Source organism: Camelus ferus, chromosome 17, assembly GCF_009834535.1.
Source record: "Camelus ferus isolate YT-003-E chromosome 17, BCGSAC_Cfer_1.0, whole genome shotgun sequence".
NCBI classification, from domain to species: domain Eukaryota; kingdom Metazoa; phylum Chordata; class Mammalia; order Artiodactyla; family Camelidae; genus Camelus; species Camelus ferus.
The window spans coordinates 27628895-27638786 of NC_045712.1; positions in this window are offsets into that span (position 1 = coordinate 27628895).

The window sequence follows — 9892 nt, forward strand, 5'->3', positions numbered from 1 at the left end:
CCTGCGTGTGAGCATGACTGGATTGTGAGTGTGAGAGTATGTGTGCTGGTGTGTGTGGAGGGGAGGGTGTCAGCAGTGTGTGTGAGAGTCTGTGCGGGGCTGTGAGTGTGTATGCAGGAGTCTGTTTCACCTTCCCTTCATCCTCTCAGCATTTATTGAGCACCTATGGTGTGCCAGACTCTGTTCTAGCCCTGGGAACACTGCAGTGGAGAAAGCAGTCAAACCTCCCATCCTCACGGAGCCCACACAAACCTCACAAATCACCAAGCCGTGAAGTGTGGGCTGGGGAGGGGCCCAAAGTAAGGGAGGGCTGTGCTGTGTGTGTGTGTGTGTGTGTTGACATGTTAAAAAATGAGGTCAATGATTATCTAAGAAGGCAATGGTTGGGCAGAGATTGAAAGAAGAGATGATATCCATAATATATAAAGGATTCCTACAACTCAACAACAACAAAAGTAATCCAGTTCAAGAACAGGCAAAGGATTTGAATAGACATTTTTTAAAGATATACAAATGGCCAATAAATACATGAAAAGATGCTCAACATCACTAATTAGGGACATGAAAATGGAAACCACGATGACATACTACTCACTTCACATCCATCAGGACGATTATTATCCAGAAAACAAAAAGTAACAAGTTGGCAAGAATGTAGAGAAACTGGAACCCTTGGGCCCTGTGGGTGGGAATGTAAAATGGTGCACCTGCTGTGGAAAAAGTAGGGAGAGTCCTCAAAAAATTAAAAACATAATTACCATATGACCCAGAAATTCCACTTCTGGATAGACACCCCCAAAGAATTGAAAGCAGGGACTTGAAGAGGTATTTGTAAACCCATCTTCCCAGTAGCATTATTTACAATAGCTGGAAGGTGGAAACAACCCAAGTGCCCATCAACAGATGAATGGATAAACAAAATGTGGTGTGTATGTTTATTTAATATATATATTATATATACATACACAAACACACAATGGAATTTTATTCTGACTTAGAAAGGAAGGGACGTCTGACACAGGCTACAACATGGATGAACTTTGAGGATATTATGCTAAGTGAAATGAGCCAGGCACAGAAGGACAGATACGATATGATTCCACTTGGAACGGGGAATAGTTAAAGATAAGAAAAAAAAAGAAAGGCGAGATGGAGTGTCTCAGCCTGGACTTCCCCAGAAGAAGAGCAGAGACAAGGATGTGAATGCAAGTCGTGTCCCTGGAAGGTGACCGCAGGGAGCATGGGAGAGCAGCTGGGAAGGAAAGGAGGTCCCTGGGGTGCATGGGAGCAGAAGGCACTCTGGGCCAGCCAGGCTCAGCCCCACTAGTGACCTCCAGGAGATGGTGGTGGTGTCCCACTGAGGGGATGAGCAAACCAGACAATTTATCCACCAGCTCCCCCCTTTGCTGGTTGGGGCAGGGCCCCATAGACAGGCTGGGACATATGTGTGGGGCACCACTTCAGCATCCGCTTCAGGGAGCCGTGAGGGCATCAGATGGAAGACATTGCAGCAGAGGGCGCGATGGCTCTGAGATGGGGACAGAGAGTGGGATAGGGAGGCGACAGGACATGACGGAGGGCCTTTGGGAAGGGCTTAGGTTTGTGCTCTGGAGAGATGTTTTATCAGCATCACTCTGGCTGTGGTGTGGGGACAGGAGCAGGGAGCCCAGTCAGGAGGATCCAGGAGAGAGGAGGAGATGCCCACCTGGCCCAGCAGAAATGGTAAGAAGTGTTCAAATTCCAGGACATTTTAAAAAACACTCTCAGCAATATCTTGGGCGGATTTTGAGGCATTCTGCTTCCTTTCTTTATCTAAACACAGTGCACTCCAGCCTCAGAGCTGGTGTATGGTTATGGGTTGAGGGACTATGGTCTGCCCTTTCATGGTGCATAGTCTGGCTGGCTGGTGAGGCAGAGAACAGAGGTGCTAGTGGCCTTGATGTGGTGGCCCCCGCTAGTGGGGTGTCCTTTGTGCATGTGTGACCTCGTTGGACTCTGGCTAGCCTCCCTGGCCAATGGGTGGCTGAGAACCCCCACAGAGGAGAGGAGGGTCTCCCTTTGGCCCCAGTCAGGGCAGGGAGCCTCCTGACTGGCCGATACCCTTCTGGGCAAGCTCCAGCCAACTTGCTCCTTGGACACAAAGCCCAGGAACAGCTGAGCTCCCTTTCAAAAGTCTCCAGGGGCCACATGGGACTGTGTGGTCCCAGCCTTTCCTTTCCAGGGATGCCCACCCTGGGCTGAATCCTTCAGGGAGAGGCTGCACATGTTCTCAGCCATCTCCAGTCAAGAAGTGGTCCTGCCTCCAAGTTCACATATGTCCGGGATCCCAAAGAATATGTGTCCTGCTCTCTCAAGAAAGCCTGCCCCTTCTCTGGTTTCCAGAATGGTCCTGCAGGACCCCTAGCCTTCCCCCAAACACACTCTCCTTCTTGCAGGCTGCCCTAGTTCCTGGGAGCCACCACCCGACTTGGATTGCCCTGGCAGCAGAAGAGAGCATCTCACTCATCCCCCAAGACACCCTGCAGCCCCCACTGCCAGTCTTCCAGTGTGGACTGAGGGGGACAGTCTGGCAGTGGCTGCTGGGGCAGAGCCAAGGCTGTTGTGTCTGCTGAGCTCTGGCTGGGGTGGTTTGGTCCCCCTTGTTAGGACTCAACTCCATTTAGATGTGTCTCTGTCCCAGTCATGGCCACAGTGCCACTCTGGAGCATTTTGCCTGTTACCTGTGGCTGCGTTGACCACGTGTAGGCTCGGATAGCTGGCTGTGGGTGCAAGTATCAGAGTGGAGAGACCTAGATGGGGGAACTCCCACCTGCCTTGGCTGGGTGAAATGTGTGTCCATTTTTGTGTGTCCCTGTGTGCATTTGTCTACAAGCGTGCCTGTGTTTTTGTGTCTGTGAGTGTGTCCATGAGTGTGTGAGTGCCCATGTGTGTACACCTGCAAATGCAGGTGCCCATTCATCTGTGCATATGCACACGTGTGTTTACCTCTGTGTTTGTGTGTGTCTGTTTATGTGAATGTCTGAGTGTGTACGTGCTGGGGGTCTCTGCTGAGTAAGCACTTGTACTGGGCAGGCAGTGCTGCTGGCCAGGCTGTGGCCTTCCCACAGTTGCATAAACACTGGTCTCAGCTCCCTCCTCAAGCAGGGTGGTCCAGCCTATGGCCCTGCGGCTGGTAGAAAGGGATGGGGGTGGCAATGGGGTGCTTCCCATTAACCTGGTCCCCTCCATGCTTCCAATGCTAGGTCATGTGCCCCGTAAGGCTGGGGTCCTGTCTGGAGTCTCTCTATGCCTTACTTGTCCTATCCAGCCTGAGGCCTCAACTGAGTTCTCTTCAAGGTGGCAGGAATATTCACCTCTGCAGTCCTGGTCCAGGCTGAACCAGAGGGTCAGTGGGGCAGCCAGAGGGCTGGGGGACCTGGGGCAGAGTTCAGCCTCAGAACCCCAGAATCTACCATCCCACCTGGGCTCTGATGTCTCTGCATGGCTTCTTGGGATCACCCACTGCATCTTCATCTGCAGGGATGCTGGGGTCACCACTGGGACATGGATTAGATAGTACTGATTCGGGGACCAAGAAGGCCAGAAATTCAGGCCAACTCAGAATGAAGTCAGTCAGGGTCTTGAAGAAATCAAGTACGAGAGGAAATTCTTACCAGGTCACGAGAAGGAAGGAAATCAGACTGCGGGTATGAGAAATTGGACTGTAGGGCTCAACGCACTCAGAGGCAGAGGGGCTGACAGAAAGCTGATAAAGATCTTAAGAGACATCAGAGGGTAGAGTAAGAGGGTCCAAGCAGCAGTGTGTATGAAGTCAGAGGGAGATGAGGTGGGGGGGGGCGACAGAAATTGGGCAGCGGTGTGAGAGGCAGCCCTCATGTGGCGTAAGTGGTGCTTGGGGTGCCAGGCTGGAGTGCTCTGCCGTTGTTCCTGAGGCCTAGGGTGGCGAGGAGGGCTTAGGGGACGGGGCAAGGATGAGCCAGCCTGGATACAGGGTCAGCCATACCCCAGGGAACCCAGTCACCTTAGAGAACAGCAGGAAAACCCCAGGCCTTGAACCCGGTCACCCAGCACAGAAAAGCCTCCCTGGGGTTCTCTCAAGCCCCTTCAGACCAGCCCCAGGCCCGCCCTCACCCAAGTTTGGGGGTTATTTGTTCCTGCCTTCCCAAAGCCACACAATCCTGGTTTGCCCAAACGCTGACAGAGCATAGCTGGAATGTGGTGTGTGTATGTGTGTGTGTGTATGTGTGTATACACAAGGCTCCCCAGGGTCGCCCGCCTAACAGGCCCCCACCCCCCCAAGTCTCAGCAGCCAGGACCCAGGGCCCCTTGGATGGGAAGCGCCTGGAAGGTCAGGGCTGGGAAGGGCCCCAGCCTGCCCCTCCTCCCCAGTCTGGCTGAGGACGCCTGAGTTTCCACCATTTTCTTCCAATGTCCATTCTCTCCTCTGGCCTATGGGTCTGGATATCTCACATATCCACTGAGGCCTTGGTGAGAATGAGAATGCATGTGTCAGAGCCTTTCTGGAGGGCTGGGGGCTGGGGTGAGGCAGTGGAAGACTCTGGGACTCCAGAGATGGGGCAGACAGTGCCCCCTGGGAAGCCTCAGTTCTTGGCCAACTTCCTGATTTTTATACTTTGGTCCAGCTGAACCTGAGCACCCCTTTCCCCCACTACCCCTGCACCCTGGATCTGGAGGCCTGTCTTTCCTCCCCTCAGCACCTCATTCATCTCATTCCCCTCCTGGTTTCCTTCCCTCTGTCTCATAGTAGGCTTGGAAGCCACGTAAAGGTGCTCTAGAATGTGGTTCCCCGAGCTAACTGGGAGAGGTAGTGAGCACGCTGTCCCAAGGGGTGTGCAAACAGAGAGGAAGCAATTCCAGTCCGAAAGGCTACAGAAGGGGTTCTTGCTCTGGTGGAGATTGGAAGCACTTGGGCGTCCCCGAGCCCCAGGGCCCAACCTGTGACAATAGCCAAGAAAGTTTTCATGCGAGAAAACAAAGGCCCATGTTGTATGTTTTCCATGAAGCTCAGTTTATGCATCTTCCAGGCCTGCCTGTTTTTCTTCAGCGATTGCATCCTGCCTACTCCCCCAACTCCCTTTCTGGCCTTAAGAATATTATTTTGTTTACAAAACAATGGTGATGGTAGCTGGTGCCTTCTGTTTTCTATGTCTTTACTTGGCAAAATAAGACCTTACAAGTCAGCTTTTAAGTTTTGAGGAAATCTCAGTTTGTTGCAGTCAAAAACTCCCCAAATCCTTGGATAAAGACCCTTGAATGGGGCCTGTCCTTTCCAGGCTCAAGACTCATTTGAATCGGGGGCTGAAAGTGTTTCATCTGTGATGACTAAGAGGCCTTCCCTGCCAGTTGGGATGGAGTGGGGAGTGGAGACTTAGAAGGGCAGTGCAGATGAGCCCTTTGGACAAGCAGGCACTGTAGGTCGGGGCTGGGGGGTGGTGTCACATGAGTGAAGATGCCTCAACTTTCTTTGCTGGAATATCTGGGATCCTGAGATTCCAAGTGTCCCCCAGTTGCTCCATGTCCATACCTGTACCCACCTCTGAAGCCTGCAGCTGAAGGTGGGAAGCCAGTGGCAATGACTCTTGTCCCCAGTTGCAGCACAGGGGGTGGGATGGTGGCTGCAGTGGCAGGAAGCCAAACATCCAATGGCTTCTAGCTCGGGAAGAGAAACAGTGCTCAGGGCTGAGGGGAGTGAGAATGAAGCTGGGCACATCCCCGGAGTGTCAGGGGTTCCCTCTGCATGGCCTGGGCAGGGAGCCCCCAAGCGGGTGTCACACCCCAATCCCACAGCTCTACGTGGAGACAGCTCCAGGCCAGCTAGTAGCCAGATGCTCCCTCTCAGGAGCTCAGTTTCTGTGCAGTCCATCCCCCAGAGGGTGCCTTCCTTGTGGTAAGAGGGTCCCTGGGGTTGGTCTGGAGAGTAGATCTGGAGATGTGGGCAGGTCCCCGGGCCCCCAGGCTTGCTGTGGCTCCAGGGCCACATCACAGAGCAACCCCTACTGTCCTGGGCACCTGAGGATCCAGCTGTCAAGCCCCACATACATGTGGACATGCCTGGCTATAGGGTCAGCAGGAGCAAAATGGTTACAGAGTGTCAAGAGTGACCTTGAAATTCAGTCCCTGGCGCCCCCAGGTTGCCTGCCCCACCTGGGCTTCTACCTCAGTTTCCCCTGTGGTCAGAGTCCTTCTCCTAGGTGGAGGCCCTGATGCCTGCAGGCTGCCTTCCTCCCCTACTTCTCGGAGTAGGACCCGGCTCAGATTAGGACCCTTAACTCATCAGGACAGCACAACTATCGTGCTCCCAGCACTTCACCAGGTGCCAGGACCTTATAGGGAACTCACACAGAATATAGCTTGGCCACGTCCTACTCTAGCCCTGGCCCAGCTCCCAGGTCTCCGGTCCTTGTGCTGTGGCGTGTGCTTTCAGACCTGAGTGAACGAGGAGGGGCCCCTAATTCCATTCATCTGGATTGGGTACTGTGCCTGCCAGCCGGACTCTGACCACAAAGTTGGGCAAGAAGGGGCCTCAGACACCTGGACCAACGTCTTTTCCAGGGCAAGTCTGACGAGCTGCTGCTTGCTTGAACACCTCCAGCAACATGTAGCTCACCCCCTGTGGAGGCAGCTTGGCCAGGTCGGCAGCTCTCTGATGTAGGGCAAAAATCTGTCCAGGCTTCTCTAGTCCTCAGAAACTGCGTCCTTAGAACTGTTTTACCCCCAACTTGGCCCCTCGATGATCCCCCAGGTTACTCCAGGCCTCTATAGTCTAGGTTGCTCCCTTGCTCTAGGATGGGCCTTGCCCTCTGTAAGGCCACTGACCCAACGGGGGCTCAGTTTGTTAGGGCCCTGAGAACTGTCCCAGCACCCGCTCCAGGAGAGGGTAGGGGGCAAGGGCTGACTCTGCATTATAGAGGGGCCCTGAGGTCACCTGTGCGGAAGGTGGCCTGGAAGGGTGAATGAGGGCAAGAAAGGCAGCATTATAGGAGAGGGAGGTCCCTGCAGGTTGCCCTGGGGCTTGAGCTCTAGGCCTCAGTTTCCCCTCTGTGCTGGGCTGGAGGTGTGGGAACCTCTGGTGTTCTGAGTCCTGGAGAGGCCCCTTCTGGATTCTGAGCTTCAGGCTGGGGGGTGGTGGGGGGAGGTGACAGCTGCTTTGAAATGTGGAGAATAATAAAGCAAGGAATGTCTGAGCTCAGGGGAAAAAATAACCCCCACTCGCTGGGCCTCCGACCCTGCGCTGTAATGAATTAAGTACAGGGAGGCACGTTTCTTGTGGGGGCGCTGGCTAGGAGGCTAGAAGGCTCCTAATGAGAAACAGGGTCCTAGGTGGGGCCATCAGGAGCTAGAGGTTCGAGGTCATCTGACTCGACCCCTAGGGGTGCTCTCACTCCCCAGAGGCTTCCTCTCAATCTCTTTGAGAGTGAGGCGGTCTACAAGAGTGAGGCGGTGGGCGTCCTATCCCACCCCCATGCTGACCTCTGATCCCAGTTTGCACCCCAGTGCTGGCCTTGAAAGGCCAGAAGTGGGAGAAGGTGTGGTTGGCTTGGGGGAACCATCCCCTCATTCTCACACCCCTCTTCAAGTATTTTCTGAGCACCTACCAGGTGGTACCTCTTGTGTGCAAGACGGTGGGGCCAATGCTGCCCCCTGCCGGACCGATCAAACCCGCAGTCCTGCCCACCAGCTTCTGACCAGCAAGTGCCCAGGCCGGACAGGTTTCCAGTCTTCACAGCCCCTCCCCTTCCTCTGTCAATCCTGCTGCCCTCTGTGGCCTCACCTGCTTTCATCCCTCTGTTCCTGGCTCCAGCTCAGTATCACCACCCCTTCCCCTTTCCTGGGTTTTTTTGACATCAGTGGCTGTGGGCCCAGTTCTACCTTTCCAGTCCACCAGTCTGGGGGATCTGGTTTTTTTAGGAGTCACCTCCCCCCACATCCTCTCTCTCTTTCCCAGGTAAACTTAGCGTACCCCCAACAAGGCTGACACTCTCGGGTCTTCACACATGCTGTTCCCTCTGTCTGGTGATCCCCCATTCATCTACTCCTCAAGACTGCTTTCTGAAAAACCACCCCTTCCCAGGGTGGGGGCAGGGAACACTGGGTTAGTGAGTGATGAAACTGTCAGCAAAAGGGTAAATTCTCAGCAAGGGAGCTATAGAGGGGTGCAGTCAGGTAGGGATGTTCTTGAGGCTCCCCAAGGATCCTGGCTTCCCAGCCTCTGCCAGCTTGGGGCAAGGCTCCCATTTTATTTTTAAGAAGTCTGGCCTGGGCCTTGGAGCTTGAAATATTCTCCCCCACCATCCTTTCTCTCCCCCACCCACTTTAATTAAAAACATTGTTTTTCAAGCACATGTTAATTAAAAAGCAAACATGTTTTGCTAAGTAATTTGGAAGCTCTGGTTATGCAAACCAGTCGTTCCAGTTAAAAAAATCCTTCACCCAGCTTTCCCCAGTGTCTTGGGAGCTGAGGACCCTTGTGGCTACATCCTTCTAGTGCTTACACTCCCTGTGGCGGCCTAGCCGGGGCAGGGTGTCCTCTCCGTTTTACAGGTGGGGATAGAGACCTAGACCTCCCAGCAAACCCAGCAATACCAAGCCCCTGAAAATGTGTGCTTTGGGCCTGGGGAGCAATATCTGGTGAGGAGGGTAATTCAGTCCTGTGCCCCAGGAAGAGAAGGCTGGCAGGTGCTGGGCCACCTCCCTGAAGTTTCCAGAACACCTGGGGCTATGACTACCCAAAGCTGGGACAGTAGGTCCCTGAGGTGAGGGCCCAAGTGAGGACCAGCCTGATGGGTCAGGGAAGCACCGGATGCTCAGATCCCCACTCTGTGTCTGGTGTTGCCCACAGTGCCATGTCTCCACCCTGGCTCCAGGGGCCCCGAGGCCCTTCACACCCTGTGTAGTACCCTCAGGGCCCACTGCAGGGAGCTAGAGTCCCTAAGATGCAGGGTTCAGTGACCTCTAGCCTCTCCTGTTCCCCACTCCTGGCAGTGATGGGGACATCTCACCTAGAAGCCTCTCCAAATCTTGCCACCACCTTGTAAGCTGCATGTTGGCTCTCCCAGCTTGGAGTTCCACCAACAGGAGGGTGTCTCTTAATGTGTGCCCGTGTGTGCTCCATGTGTGAGTCTGTACCCAGGTGTAAGTCACTGTTGGCCAGGAACCTAGTGTGAAGGGGTCTCTCTCTGCTTCCTGAAGGAGGGGAATGCAGAGGTCCTGCCTGCTGGGGCTAGAGTAGGGATAGGGCAGTGACCAGGAAGAATATGTTTAATGGGGGAGGGGAGAGAGACGCCTCCCTACCCTGCCCCAGGCACTGACCCCAGCACTGTGGGACACGGTGGGCCGGATGGCGTGCGCGCGCGCGCACACACACACAGGGACACAGGCTGAGGCGCGGGGAGACAGGAGTCTAAGCTTTGTGTTACCCAGCCGGCCCTCTCCCTCGTCTGTACTCGGCCTTCTTTTCTGTAAAATGGGGAGTATGCGCTGGGATGTGTGCAACTTATTACACGCAGTGTTTCCCCCACGGGGACACACACACCCTCACAAGCCACGACACACGGTGACACACAGCGACACACGCTGGAGGCCAGTCCCAGGGCCCGCCCTCCCTCGGCGAGGCGCCAGAGACGCACACACTGCCGCCTCCCCGGCTCACACCCACATCCCGGGAGGAGCCCTGCTCCCGCCGCGCTGCCCCGGGGGCCCGCGGCGCGGCGCTTCTGTGTTCTGCTCCCTTTGCCGCGCCTGGAAACCGCAGTGGGCCGGCCGGGATGAGCTCACGCCGCCGCCGGCCGCCCAGGCCTAACGCGCTCCAGATGCCGGGCGGCCGGGGCCCGGAGCCCAGAGGACGGCCCTCTGGCGCCCCCTGCAGGGCTCA